The sequence below is a fragment of the Echinops telfairi genome, unplaced genomic scaffold (genome assembly GCF_000313985.2).
Source record: "Echinops telfairi isolate 266 unplaced genomic scaffold, ASM31398v2 ScPeMD7_7469;HRSCAF=8507_1, whole genome shotgun sequence".
NCBI lineage: Eukaryota > Metazoa > Chordata > Mammalia > Afrosoricida > Tenrecidae > Echinops > Echinops telfairi.
Genome location: NW_022111373.1, coordinates 41,479,714 through 41,494,041, shown reverse-complemented (window position 1 = coordinate 41,494,041; position 14,328 = coordinate 41,479,714).

Here is a 14,328-nt window from a genome sequence, read left to right as displayed (position 1 = left end):
TTTTTTTTTAACGCTTACCTCAGCGGACTCATGTTGTACTTGTCCTTTTGTGCCTGACTTACTTCACTTAGCATGATTTCCTCCAGCTCTTCCCATACGTTCATCACTGTTTTTAATCAATCATTTTTTTGATTTGTTTTAGTTACCATATATTTAAAAGTAAGTTTTGAAAGGTTTTCTGAAACTTATTTATGCATTTTCTTTCTTTCTTTCCATCATTGCAAAGACCTGTGCGCTTTCCTCATGTATATCCATTATGTTATCCTGCAACTTCTCTAATTTGGGGTCATAGTCTTCAGTGTATCAAATCGATCAGTGAGATGGTCTTTAAACTGCGGTGGGATATAATCAAGGGTATATTTTGGCTCTGTAGCTTTGTTTTAATTTCCTTATTTCTGGGTTCATTTGCATATTAGCAATTGATAGGTTTGTTTTTTTTTCTGTAGTAGGCGTCTGGCATTTTTAACTGGCACTCTTTCTGCAGCTATTTGCAGAACTATCTTTCTGCAGTTAATTTGATTTCTGTGTCAGTATTAAGTGAGCAAACAAGAGGTTTAATGATAAAACATTCAATTAAGCCAAATGCAATTAAAATTATTTAAAAAATAAATTTAAGGAAGTTAAAATGTGATTAAAATATGATTCACTAATTATCCACCTATAATCTTTCAATCCTAAATGTTTGAATTTGTTATTTTTCCTTTTTCCTATCAAGGAATACATACACACACACACACACACACACACACACACACACCAGCTGTGGTTGCTGTGATTAGGTATCATTGAGTGGGTTCTGACTCATAGGAACCTTACGTACAACCAGAAGACCTACTGGTTGGTTCAGTGCCATCCTCACTTTTGTTGTTATATTTAAGTCCATTGTCGCAGCCACTGTGTCCTTCCATCTCATTGCAGGTATCCTTTTATTCTCTGGCCTTCTATTTTACCAAGCAAGAGGTCCTTCTCCAGGGACCAATCTCCTGATAATATGTCTAAAGTATGTGAGGAAAAAGTCTCAACACTCTTGATTCCAATGATCACTAGCAAAAGGAAATTACTCAAGGCAACATAGAGAAAAATGAGTCCAAAGTTTAAATCCAATTATCAAGGTCTCAAAAATGTAAACACAGTTCACTATATTATCATTTAAAATTATAATATAATTGCATTTCCATTTTAAGAAGCTTCTTTGTTATTTCTCCATCACAACAGGACGAGATGATAACTTTCTTATGCCAAACAGTATTATTATTATGATAAATTTAAAGTATCTCTTTTATGTGATTTATATAATAAACTCCTACATAAACATTATCATAGAAAAAATATTAGGGATGAGAGGAAAAGAAATATTACCTGTTTTGTTTTGGGTGCAAAATAAGACATTAATTCCCACATGAATCATTAAAGTTATGTTTTTAGAAGGCATATGTCATATATATGTGTGTATAATATATATTTTTTATATATATAATATTTTTGAAGAAACTAACCTAATTTTAAAGGGTGTCCATTTTGTGGCAGAATTGAAAATCCACTGCCTGACCTGAGCATCTTAGCAAAGTAGATCCAGAATCAACCCGTTTGGACTGGTCAGTCCATTCACAGGGAGACAAGACTTCCCGCTGACAGCACTGATTGCTCTCTGGTAGTTGATGCAGATGTAAAAGGGAAATGGATACAGCGTTTTGCTTGCAGTCAAAGCCTGCCCGTGGTTACTGGGCATGCCTAGCTCTGACAGCCGTTTTTAATCTTCTGTACATGATAACAGAGAGGCAATGATGGCTGTAAAGAGATAGTGGTTTCACTCCAGGGATTGAGCCTGAAAGGTCAAACAGGCCTGGACAACTCTAATTCAAGTTGGTTCTATTTCCACCATCACCCACAATCACCAGTATGAATCAAGCTTAGCACCTTTCACATCCAGTCTCTCTGACGAATGAAGGGATCTTCCTTCCAGCAGACAGGTTCCACTCTCAGTATTTTCACACCCTCTACTTTTCCCCCAGTCGTACTCAATATACCTCTTCAACACGCACGCACATGCAAGCCTTCCATCTAAGCCATCCTACTTGTCCTCATAGCATTTTGCAGAATGCTGTGAATTAAAAGGGCATTTTGCTTAATCACTTATGTTCCTTTTTCTGTAACAGAATTATTTAGACACTAGAGTGCAAATGACAGAAAATACTGTTAAGACAGACATCACTTACCACAACCCTGTGCTTAAATCCTTTAGTTAAAATAAAATACATAAAACGAACCATACTTTCATGGAACTTATTATTGCGTTCTCAACATAAGGAACCACACAGTACCATTATATATTTTTATTATTTATTCTGTGTACATCAACCAAAGAAAAACACTCGAAATGCTATGGTATTAAATAGTCTCACTTCGATTTATAATATTATGGGTTAAATTCTTGAAGCTGAAGGAAACATGAGGACGGTGGTTTCTGAATTTACTGGGAGGAGAAAAATGTATTGTGACATATCTTACACTGAATGCCTTTAGTATAATCCTTTGTGCAATATTTGTTCATTAAAATCGCTTATTTCTTTGGAGTAAATTATAAATTATTACTCTCATTAAATGTTAATATATTATATAGAGAAAACCTAGTTGTAAAGATAAGTTGTGCCAAGAATTACTTTCATGTTTGTTATATGATAACTAAAACTGAGAGATTCATTTTTTCATATGGTAACTAAAACTCGGAGCATTTGCCATATTAGAATGTATCCCCCTTCAAAATTAATAAGCAGTTACCATGGTTGTATTTTCTAATTTAGAACTTATTATTTTATATATCATCCTAAATTCAAATCATATTTACAAAAAGGTTATGAGTGATTGATTTTAATTTAGATGATTTGAATGTATTTTCATATTATAATTTTGAGTTTGATTTTTGTAATCAACGCATAAAAAAAATGAAAAAGAGATGCAATTTTGCTCAACGACATATTTCTGGAAAAGTCATAAATGTACACTTTAAAAAATAGCTACTCAACCTGAGAGCATATAGAGCTTAAATAAAAATAATAATGTATTAATTGCCTTAAGGAAAACAAAATTCTCAGCTCTGAAAACTATAAGCAAAGTTAATATTTTTTTTGATTATTGGGCAGAATCAAATAAAGCATTACTTTAGTTGTCAAGAAACTTTAACCATGTAATTTTTAAAATTTGGACCTTTTTTAAGTGATAGAAGGAAAGGTTTTTTAAAACACTAATTCAGAACAATATTTTCTTTTTATCAGCTTTTTATTTATGTTTACTTGTCTTAAGGGGGCAGCAAAGTCACATAAAGCATCTGATAGCATTAAATTCATTTGCTGTGTCATACAAAAATTAAATGCAAGTATTTATGTGATAATAGAAGTTAAAGAAAATGTGGTGATGTTTCTCACTTCATCCCATTTCTTTATGAAAACCAGTCCAGTGTTTTAGTAGGATGATAATTTTTTTTGGCACTTACTGAAGATGAAACGACCCATTCATCAAAGTGCTTGCTGTATACCACAGCAGTTTCGTTGGGCAGGTATTAGGTCGTTGTTGCTGCCGTGAACTGTGGTTGTATAGGGAATATTTGTACAAGCTTACCTCACCTAAAATTGATTTTCAGTCATAAATAAAGCCTAAGGTGCATACATATTATAAAAATAAGAATCAAATTCATTATATGATTTTTTAAGAACCATAATGTTAAGTACTAGCATTCTGATTCATACATGACTTAAATGCAACTAATGTAATTTTATTTCTGAATAACTTTTCAGATTCTGCTCAAAGTAAATGACATGTTTCCAGAACTAGAAAATATAAGTTGTGAAGTAATACTCATACTTTATAAAAGCGGGCATTTTATGATTATAGGATTGAGTCTTCTTAAAATTGCAAAGTAGCAAGTCATACTACTTAGAGCTATGAAGCATGTATTATAATAAATGCAACCTTAACAAATATTGTAAGTCGCTCAGATCAAATGAATACAATGCTTATCAATATGTAAAATTGATATGCCCTTCAGAGTGTTAATATATTTATATAATATATATGTATATATGTGTGTCTTTGACTATATCTGCATGTATATGCAGAAAAAACTGAGATAAAGCTGTGTCATACAAGTACTTCACTCTGAATGTACACTTACTTCTATCCAGCCTCATGATTTCGATTTCAAATTCTTTGTTGCAATAAACTAGAAACCACAGGCAAGCACACGTGGAAACATGAAATGTCATGGCAGATACTATATGTGAAATCATTGAAACTATAAAACACATGTAGAGACTTTAACAAATTGTGGCCTGTACCATGTAGAAATAGTGTTAGGCAAGTAAACAATTGTCAGTAAAAAGCATAATTGCATTACAAAATTGTACATTAATTTAAATTAAGGATTATAACATTGTTTCATATATAAGATTAAAGTATATTCAGATTACAGCTTAATAAAGCAGGCAATAAATGCCCAGATTCTGTTTAAAATAATACAAAATTGTAAGTAAGTAAAATTTGTAAGAGTAGGAATACAGTTATGTTACATAGTTCCATTAAAAAATATGCTAGTATAATGTGGCCCTTTAATTATCAATATTTTTAAATATCACTTGAGTAAAATATAAATAAATATGTATGTGTGTATTAAGTAGAAATGCATAATGTGATATTATACTTTATATATAACCCTTTTGTTAAAATATATTTTATATCTAACATTAAATAGAAAAGTTTTACTTTGTTAATTATAAAATTACCTTCCCAGGGAAAATATGCAAATGCTTCAAAGAGTATAACCTGAATGACAGTTTCCTAAAATTATGTTAATTATAAGATTGAGAGGTAGAGAGATAAAGTAATAGAACGTAAAATTTATTGAATATTTTGGCTCTATCAAACACTTTTTTTCATTCACTCTTTCTTTTTAAAAAAATTCAGCCAGCATCTGTTGGATACTCACGTAGTATATGCTCTCCAAGGGTATTGTGATAAGTCCTGAAAAAAGAAACTTCTGATTGCAAATAGCTTACCTACAACTATTGATATAAGATGAGAAATGCACAAAGATAACTTTAAGATAATGTGGAAAGTGCTTTGGAAGAAGATCAATAAGCCTACTGGACCACATACAGGAAGGCTTCAAAAATTCATGGGGCAATCCAGGGGATTGTAAAAGCAGATATGTCAACTTTATCCTGGATTATGTGTTAAGGTACAAACGTTTTTAATTGTCAAGTGTGCTGAGTAATTTTTTCCCTTTCCTTTTGAAAAGGAGACAAATAGGTTCGGAAGCCTATGAAGAGTGTGGTAGGAAAAGGGCTATGAGATGATGCTGACAAAGAAAGCAATGAACTCACGCCCATCCAGTTACTCTGACTGCGGGACAGAGTCGAACCGTTCCATTTGGGTTCCTGGGCTGACAATCGTTATGGGAGCAGAAAGCATCTGTCTCCTGGGGAATGATGAGCATACCCCAACTGCTGAACGGGCAGTCAGCAGAGGCTGCTTAACTAATGAAGCCACCAGGGCTTCTTGCAATAAACAGAAGTCCTTTGTCAACTTCGATGGTCCTTTCAGACATTTCCCAAAGTCAAACTGGGGGTTATAAATAACTTAACTAATCAAATAGCATGCAAATTATAATTATAAGGTATAAAAATGCATGGGAGGGAAACATGCAAGAAACAAGGAGATTCATTTTAATGATAAAGCTATCAGTAATTGAAATCAGCATCCTGGGAGTCTGGACTAAAGTACAGGCAGTGAAGGTATTTAAAACTTCCTTCCCAAGAATGGAGTCATGAATCATCCTTGAATGAAACCAAGTCGCTCGCAAAGCCAGGAAAAGGCTCTGGGATTCGGTGACCTCAGCTGAACAGCTGTTTGGTTTCTTTTTCTTAAACTACAACACGGGCCCTTTAATACTACAGCAGACAGGTTAATTCAGTTTCTTCTCTTCCTAGTGGGCGCGCCTTCAAGGGGCGACTCAGTGAAACCAGCTGGCCTTAGGAAGGACTTTGGACTCCTTCACCTGCTAATTACACTGAGCCATGGATTCCCCAGTTGAATACAGAGTGAACCTGCTTGGAAGGTCTGACTGCTCATTTGCATATGCCGTTGCCAATAACCCCTTTTAAAAAGAGAATGGATAGTCTTCCTCAATGAGCTCCTACAGAGGGCAGCAATGTGGGATGGAGATTGAGGAAAGATGGAGAGAAAGTTGCTGGGTTTCAGTGTTGAGCTTATAAAATGGACTACCTGATCCTAGACTAACTGCTTCATAAAAACATGGGGGCCAAATGATATCAAAACATTGCAAATTTTGCAGCAGGTCTGCTAAATTGACTTAGTTAGCTCTGTATTAGAAGTCAGTGTACATTAGATGCAGTAGAGGATCATTTCGTTGGATATGAGTGACTCATCCTATTATTGCTGCAGCATGAAATGTATTTATGAGAAGATACCTAGTATCTTTTAAAGTTTGTAAGGAAATGTCAAGATAATTTTACTTCAAGTACGAAAGATAGGAATATTAATGAGAATGAATTTCTGCTAAGAAGAGCAAATTAATAGAAGTAAAATTACATATTGCAGTCTCCACTTTATACTTATATGATTTTATTCATTAAAGTATAAACCTTGCCTCTCACATTTTACTGTGCATGGCTTCGGGTGATTGGATAATAATAGAGTGTTACTTCACTTGTTAATCATTCAATAAAGAGAAGGTGACTTAGTGATCAATGGCAATTACATTAGAATTGCAGCATATGGTAAATTGAATCTTTTTGTACAGTGCCATCTAGTTGTTTGTGATCATGTACCAAATTAAGAGGAACATCAGGTAAATTTAACATCTTTACTTGTTTAATTGATCCTAAAATAGGTAATTATGTTATCTATCAAGTTACTTTGTCCTTTTTTCATTATTTATGATACGAAGTTGTACACCAGGCATACAGCAATTGCAACATATGTGCTTGGTGCCTACTCCAACTGCCAGGCAAGACATGAAAGTGGAATAGGCTGGAAATTGCTCCATGACATATATTTTGTATTTAACTGCAAGTTTACTTTCTTATTCCTGCATTGGCTGTAATATGGGTGAAGAACACAGCATTGTATTAACTTCTTCAAATGTTTAATAACTGGAAAACAATTTATTTAAAATTGTGTTGATTTGTGTGTTAGGCTTTTAGACTCTTTAAAGCCTTCAATATCTTGATTTCTACCTTGGTAAACTACAATTATTAGTTAATAATTGCTGGAATTTGAAGGCTCTTTTTAGGAAATGAGGCAATTGTTTTTCAATCATCAATTCAATGTATTTCAACTCTGGCAGCATATTATTATTAGCTGTAGAAATTCACACAAATCATAATTTTCAGTGACCATCCCTAAAAAATCTGATTTAATTGCTCTGGGGTTGAGCCAGGGCAAAGGTATTTCTAAAATTTCCACAAATTATTCTGATGTACAGCAAGAAATGGTCATCAAACTTCTAATTTATGTTTATAGTCCAACAAGAAGAGATTTTAAAAAATCAGATTTTACACGGCCCTTTGAAGGACAATGATGGCAAACCTAGGACTTGACATACTGAAAAACAAAAGAACATTCCATGTGCTTACACTGGAAAACATGGATAAAAGTTGATCAAGATAAATAATTAGAAAAATCCTGTTGAAAAAGGCTATTCAATTCTTAATACAAAGTTCTCAGAAGGTTTCCATATTGCAACTGAAAAAAAAAAGAAGACACAATAATGACACTTGGATCACAAAAGGAGCAACTTAAATGAGAGCAGGAATGCAAAGTATCTCCATTAATGTCTTACTGTTTACATCTTCTTCAGCTGTGTAAGAGAGAATTTCCTGCTTGGAATTACTGAATAGTTGAATGCATTGAGTGCTCTCTATGGAAAGTAAATATCTCAGATTAACATTTTACCTCTTACAGAAATACTAAGAGGTGGTTACTAATACCAGGATAGGTCAAAAAGTATTACTACTAGGGTTCTATATATGGACAGGCTTATTTCAAAAAAACATGTTTATGCATGTTTTTATGATAAGTGGTCAGATGCAGATCAAACCCACCAACCTCTCCTAGAGATAGAAAGGTGAGGTTAACTGGGCCTATAAAGATTTGCCACTTCAAAAACCTAGTATAGCAGGGTAGCTCTCAAAATGGTCAATACCGGCTAACATCAAATGCCTCCCCAAAGAGAAGCAAGTCCAGGCATCACAGTAGCGGTGATTTAATTAAATATTTGACCAAAATGGCCTAGCAATGGTGGGACAAATATCCAAATGGCCCTTGATAGAAAAAAAGGGTCCCCACACCAGCTGTATAGGCACCCTGTATTCAGAATCCCCGCATTGGCAGTGGGTTTTGGTGTTGGGTATGTAAACATGTAGAAGTTTCACTGGTTTTGCTCCTCCAGGGAACCCAGCTGCAAGGAAGTGAATTATTTAACTTGGCAATCCTAATCAAAGCCTCTGTTAATCCCACCGAACAAACTTTGTTTTCCTGATGGGTTTGGGGGAGAAGGTAGGGAAGAGATGGATTAGATAATATGAGTATATGATTCAACTGTGAATGATTGTGAATGTGATGTTTTTCCCAGCTGGCATTGGGTTTGCCTCCCTCAGGGATACAAACAAGTCCCTCCAGAGTGGTCTATCACAGCAGCAGTGGAAGTCTCACACACAAACACACACACACACACACACACACGCACGCGCCACAACAAAGAGCTAAGCAAAGGTGTATTTAAACATAGATAGACATATGTCAAGAGTGAAACAAGTTCCCCTTCCAAGTTGGGAAGGACGCCATCTGGGGACATATTTATTTTTACGGCACGAAGAGAAAGAGATTGCAACTCTGCAGGTGGTCGTGTTGCTGTAGGTTTCATTGATATTTCTTGTACGTTTATGTCAGGATGTTAATAAGACCTAGTCTCAAGTTCCATTGCTCCCCTACTGACCAGAAGTCTCTGTTCTGTCCTAATTATTTTCTCTTGAAGAGAGCAACACTAAATTGTTGACAATGACTGCTCTGGTTAGTTCCTACTGAAAGGGGCAGCTAGGCCCTATGAGTCTGCTCTCTTCATTACCTTATTATTTATCTCTCTGCCGATCAAAGAAAAGGAATTATCAAAGAGTGGACTTGTCCTTTTCCTGGAAGGTGACAACATCCTGATGAATGTTTTGCAATGAGATTGACTGATATTCACTCATAGTCTTCATCTTTATGTGGAACTGTTGAAGCCGTGAAGACATGAACGTTACTAGGGTGTCAAAATTAGTAGTAGTATTATCAAATGCAAGGGCTATAGTAAGAGAAGGAGCCAGCTCAGGGATGGTAAAGCATTGCTAAGTACCTCCCATACTTCATTGACAGTGGCCCTTTAATAATATTCGTGGAACTATTCTGCATGTGTATTGGGCACATCAAGGTACAGCTATTTTTCAGAAGTGTCAGTGATGGGAGCACGTTCTAAATCAGATGGGGAATGCATAGGGGGTGCTAGGTGCCACTTGATGAATCGTCAATTCAGAGGTCAGAAGCATTAGATTTAATCCTAACGTGAAAGTGCTAGGGAGTGCCAGGGACCAGGACCAGGAGAGCTCACAAAGGGAATCACCTGGAAGTTGCTTACAGTCATACCTGCACCAGCTCTCCAGGGCTCCCCAGGCCAAACAGCTGACAGGACTCCTCTCCATGACTTCCCAACTCACTGGACGCTCCCAATGATAGTCTAACCAGGGGGATTAGGAAATGAGATTGGAATGTGCTGATTCAGGCAGACTGCCTCTACTGAGTCAGAGAGCAGAGTTTTATCACCAGCATCTTACATGGATGCCAGTGATCTGAGAAGGTGTCAGGTACAGACGTTAATAAACCACTTTAACCACTCCTTTCAAGAGACTAAACATAGAGAAGAGAAGGCAGTGAAAGTGATGAGGCTGAGGTCATCTTGGTACCAGAGCAGGGCTTAGCTGCCACTTGGGTACCGGAGCAGGGCTTAGCTGCCCCCTGAAGAACTTGAAGCTCTTGCTGTTTGTTCTTTCCACAGAACACACTCCCAAGAAGTCAGCTGTTACCTTTAGGGTCCAGGTGGATTGTCATCATGGTGTGTGAGAGAACAACTTCAAAGCTTTTTTTGAGTAATCTAAAACTGTAAGGTTGACTTAATTTCCTCCATTCCTCCTGCTCAATTTTAATAAAAGACGAATTATGGCAGTTAATGAGAGAGAATTCATTCTTTCATATTTCATATATTGTAATCCATCCATTTTTTTTCTTTAGTGAACCCATTCACCCCCCCCATGCTAATTAATTTTCTGCCAACTCCTTACAACTTACTTCATAACTTCAAATTTCTTTTTTCATCTTCCATGTTCTGGGAAAACCAGATAGTCTGCTGTAAGACAGAACGCCTTTCTATCCAGATCCTTCTCTGACTCTCTACAACTTGAATCTTCTGCAAAAATTAGACTCCATCTAAATTATCATCTCTTCTTCATCTCTATATTATATCTTTCCTTCTTTTGAAACCTTGGAATATTTAATTTGATTCACTTATAAAGACTTAGATTTTAAGGTTGATATACATGTACAAAAATCTGACGAATTGAACTACTCCATCATATAATTCTTTATAACATTTAAACAGTTTGATTATAAGCACGCACACATTATAAAGCTAAACCTGAGTTCAAAAAAATAATGGAAGGAAAATAATAAACAACTTATTTCTCTTTTGCTTTGAATCCTGGTTGTGGAGTGTTATAAAAGCTTGTGCACAAGGAATTTTATCTTATTTACTTCATCTTCTCAAAAAAACATTAACTGTTAAATAGTGCAGTAATATAAAGAAACACTGGGGCCATTTCTCTCCTGAATCTAGACGGTACAAAGGCTGAGGGTTGTTACAGTAGCTCACCTTTTACTTAGTCACAGGTTTATAAGCATAGGACACCAAGAGGACAGAATACTCCCTAGCAGACTTTTCTCGGGGACATTTTGATATAATTCCCATACAGAGAAGTAAATAACAATAACAGTCAATTTCTCTGGAAAGGGGAGTGGGCATCAATGGAGATGGTCTGATTAAAACAATGACAATGATGTAGAAAAACAGCGTGGCTCAATGACAGAGCACAGCTAAAGTCTGAGCAAAACACAAGGATTATGGTACTTAAAATACTAATCTTAGGATCGGTATCCAGGAATTATCCTTGTGTGGTTTGCCTCCTCCAGTGACAAGGGGTCAAATCCAGTCAATGATGCTGAGGTTCGGATTTTTATTCTGAAAGATGAGTGTCAAGCCTTTGGTAGGCTCACATTATCAAGCACCTCCGTGCCTATTGTCAAGGACGTCTGCTGCTTGAGTCAGCTTTACCTGGGGTAGATGTAGCCATGAATAATTCTGTGGACTGTCACTGCTGTGGGGGGAGATAAAAGTACTTATTGGGTCCCTCTCACTGCTGCAATGAGCCTGGGGTAACTCTTTGACAGCTAAAACTGATGTAAGAATGAAGAGTCCTCCAAGGTGTAGGGCAGAGCGGGGTAAGGAACTTCTTGGTTGGGGACTCGTTGATCCCAACAATATGGATGTAGGAGAACGTTAAGAGGAGACCAAAAAATGTCAATACTGAATATGCAGCCTGCCCCATGTCCAGAAAAAAAGAAACTTACCGGCAATATCCAGACCTACTTATAGCTCCTCAAGTTTGATGCCAACAATGTTGACAGAACGGTCAGAGAGCCTGAGCCCCAACAATTAATGAGAACCACTATCTCCAAGATTTGCTTGGGGCATTCAAGAACTTGATGTCCTGAGGGTCCAGACTATAAACAGGTGGAGGGAAGTTTCCCACCCACCCCTGTGTTTCAGGGGTGGGGAACAGCCTTTAGGAAACTCATGCTGGATTTCCACAGCCTTACCAAACCACTCATAGGGGGAGGCAGAAATATCTTTTAGAGCCATTGCAACCCTCTGAGCAGAGAAGTTTGCATTGAGATAGGTACCACCAAACTCCCGAATGCTTTAACAGGCCTCTGCTTGGGATTCCCTTTCCCTAGAACTGCCATAACTCATAATCTATTTTCCAGCTTTGGGGTAGACAGATATAAACCATATACTGGGATTCAGAAAAGCACCCAAGCCCAGATTTTGGCTAATTCTCCCAGGATCTTAGTAAGAGCTAAAACTTATAGAGTTCTAAACTTATTAGTGTGAGCTTTGTTTTGGGATACAGCAAGAGAAAATGGTTCTCCCTGAGCTACAAAAATTAATCCCTGACAATGCCCCAAATGAACTAAAAAGTGGGAAATATTCTTAGCAGAGGTCTCCACTGTTACAGCTAACTAGGTGCCCATATATTGGTTGCAGAATTTACAAAATAAGGGCCACTTGTAGTTAGCTCTTCCCAAGAGCCAACTGACAGGGCACATAGGAAAACACATGGACAGAAATTGACATTCAATAGAAAATCTGAGACAAGAAGAGCTTTAACTGGAGTGGAAACCACAAAAGACAAAGATTCTGCGTCTTCTCTCAAGAGCCCCATATAGATTATAGTTAAAATGCGCAGCTTGCATGGCATGAGGCCTTCTCCTGCAGCGACTCATGGAACGGGCTCTGTCCATCTTAAGTATCTCAGAATTCACTCTCCTATAGTAGGACGAGGGACACAGGCTGTGAGTGACCAACTGATTTGACCTCTGGATGTGCCTTTAATAAATATTTTTGGATTACGAAATTTTATGGGCCACTTCACGAAGAGGGAGGAAGTTCTGCTTTTTCTTCATACCCTCTCACAGCCCCACAAACAAAAATACCTCTCAATTTAGTAAGACATGGGGAGACAGACAGAATATTTGTAAGGAAAAACAATTAAAATAAAATATATAAATACATGTAACAGAGGATTACACGTACTTGTTTATCTGTAGAGCTGGAAAACGTGAAGATGCGTCTATCCAGAATGAGTTTCCAAATTAGATATTCTGCCCTGTTTACAGTGGGTCTTATTCCTTTTGGGTGCTCACAAGGGATCATTGCAATTGCCATCCTGTTGTCTTTAGGTGCCATTGAGTCTGTCAAACCCATAGCGATCTTTTGCACAACCGAATGAAACACAGTCTGGTCCAGCACCATCTTCACAATTGTTCCTATGCTTGAGTCCATTGTGGCAGCTACATTGTCAATCCATCGCCCTGAGGGTCATCCTATTTTTCGGTGCCACTCTACTTTACCAAACATGATGTCACATTCCGAGCTCCTTCCGACTGCAGGGGCTCATCCTCTGCCACTGTCTCTGATAATGTCCTGCTTCATTCATTAACCCTTCAGTCTCGGGCAATATTTTGCAAGTATGCATGCAAGTTTTAGTAACACCTTCCTCCAAAGTGGGGAGCTGCGTCCTTCTTCATTGTCTGAAAGTTCCGCTAAAACTTGCTCACTTTGGATGATGCTACTAGTACTTGACATAGCTTCCAGCATCACAGCAACCCCAGCCACCGCAGTATATCACACTAACAGACAAGTGGTGGTTTAGTCATGCTCCTGGTGTAAACTTAGCTTCCTCAGAAACAGGAAGGTAGAAATTTACTCCCAGAAAGAGAAAGGAGCCTGGATGGGAGCGTGTCCTTTGGATTCCTAGATTCCTGCTCATTGGCCCTCATTGATCCATAAGACAAATCTAACACCAGAGGAGGGGCAAAAGAGTAGCATAAGTAGGTCCAGGAGCCGTGTCATGAGACATGAGAAGTATTCATAGATTTATCAACCCACATATCAAGTAAAAGTGAGTGTTTCAGTGCAGGAGGTTGAACTTGTTGAGTGAGGTCCCCTGGGCACTTTGTTGAGGAAGCTGGGTTTGCTACTATGGAGCTGGAGATGAGTGCCTTTGGGCCTTTTTGTGTGTTTGTGGAAAGTCTTAGAAAGCTTTGCAATGTTGCCTAAAGAATGCGGCAGGCAATCTAAGTGGCTCAGGGCCAGGAAGAGGCCTTCCTATTGGTATGACAGAGAAGAAACAACCTGACTCAAAAAGTGTATCCTTAGCATTTCTTACCTGAATTATAAGGTGCCAATTTCTCTAATAAACTCAAAAAATAATAAGTATTTTCTGAGTTCTATGTGATCATTGTCATGAATTACAGAACCCAGACACAGAAAGAGAGTAAATAGGGTAAAAAGGGATGGAAGGTGAAGGTGTGTCTGACCTCTGCCTTGTGGCAACATTTTTGCTTTCACCAGCCTAACACAGATGTTGAAAAGTGTCGTACTGACGA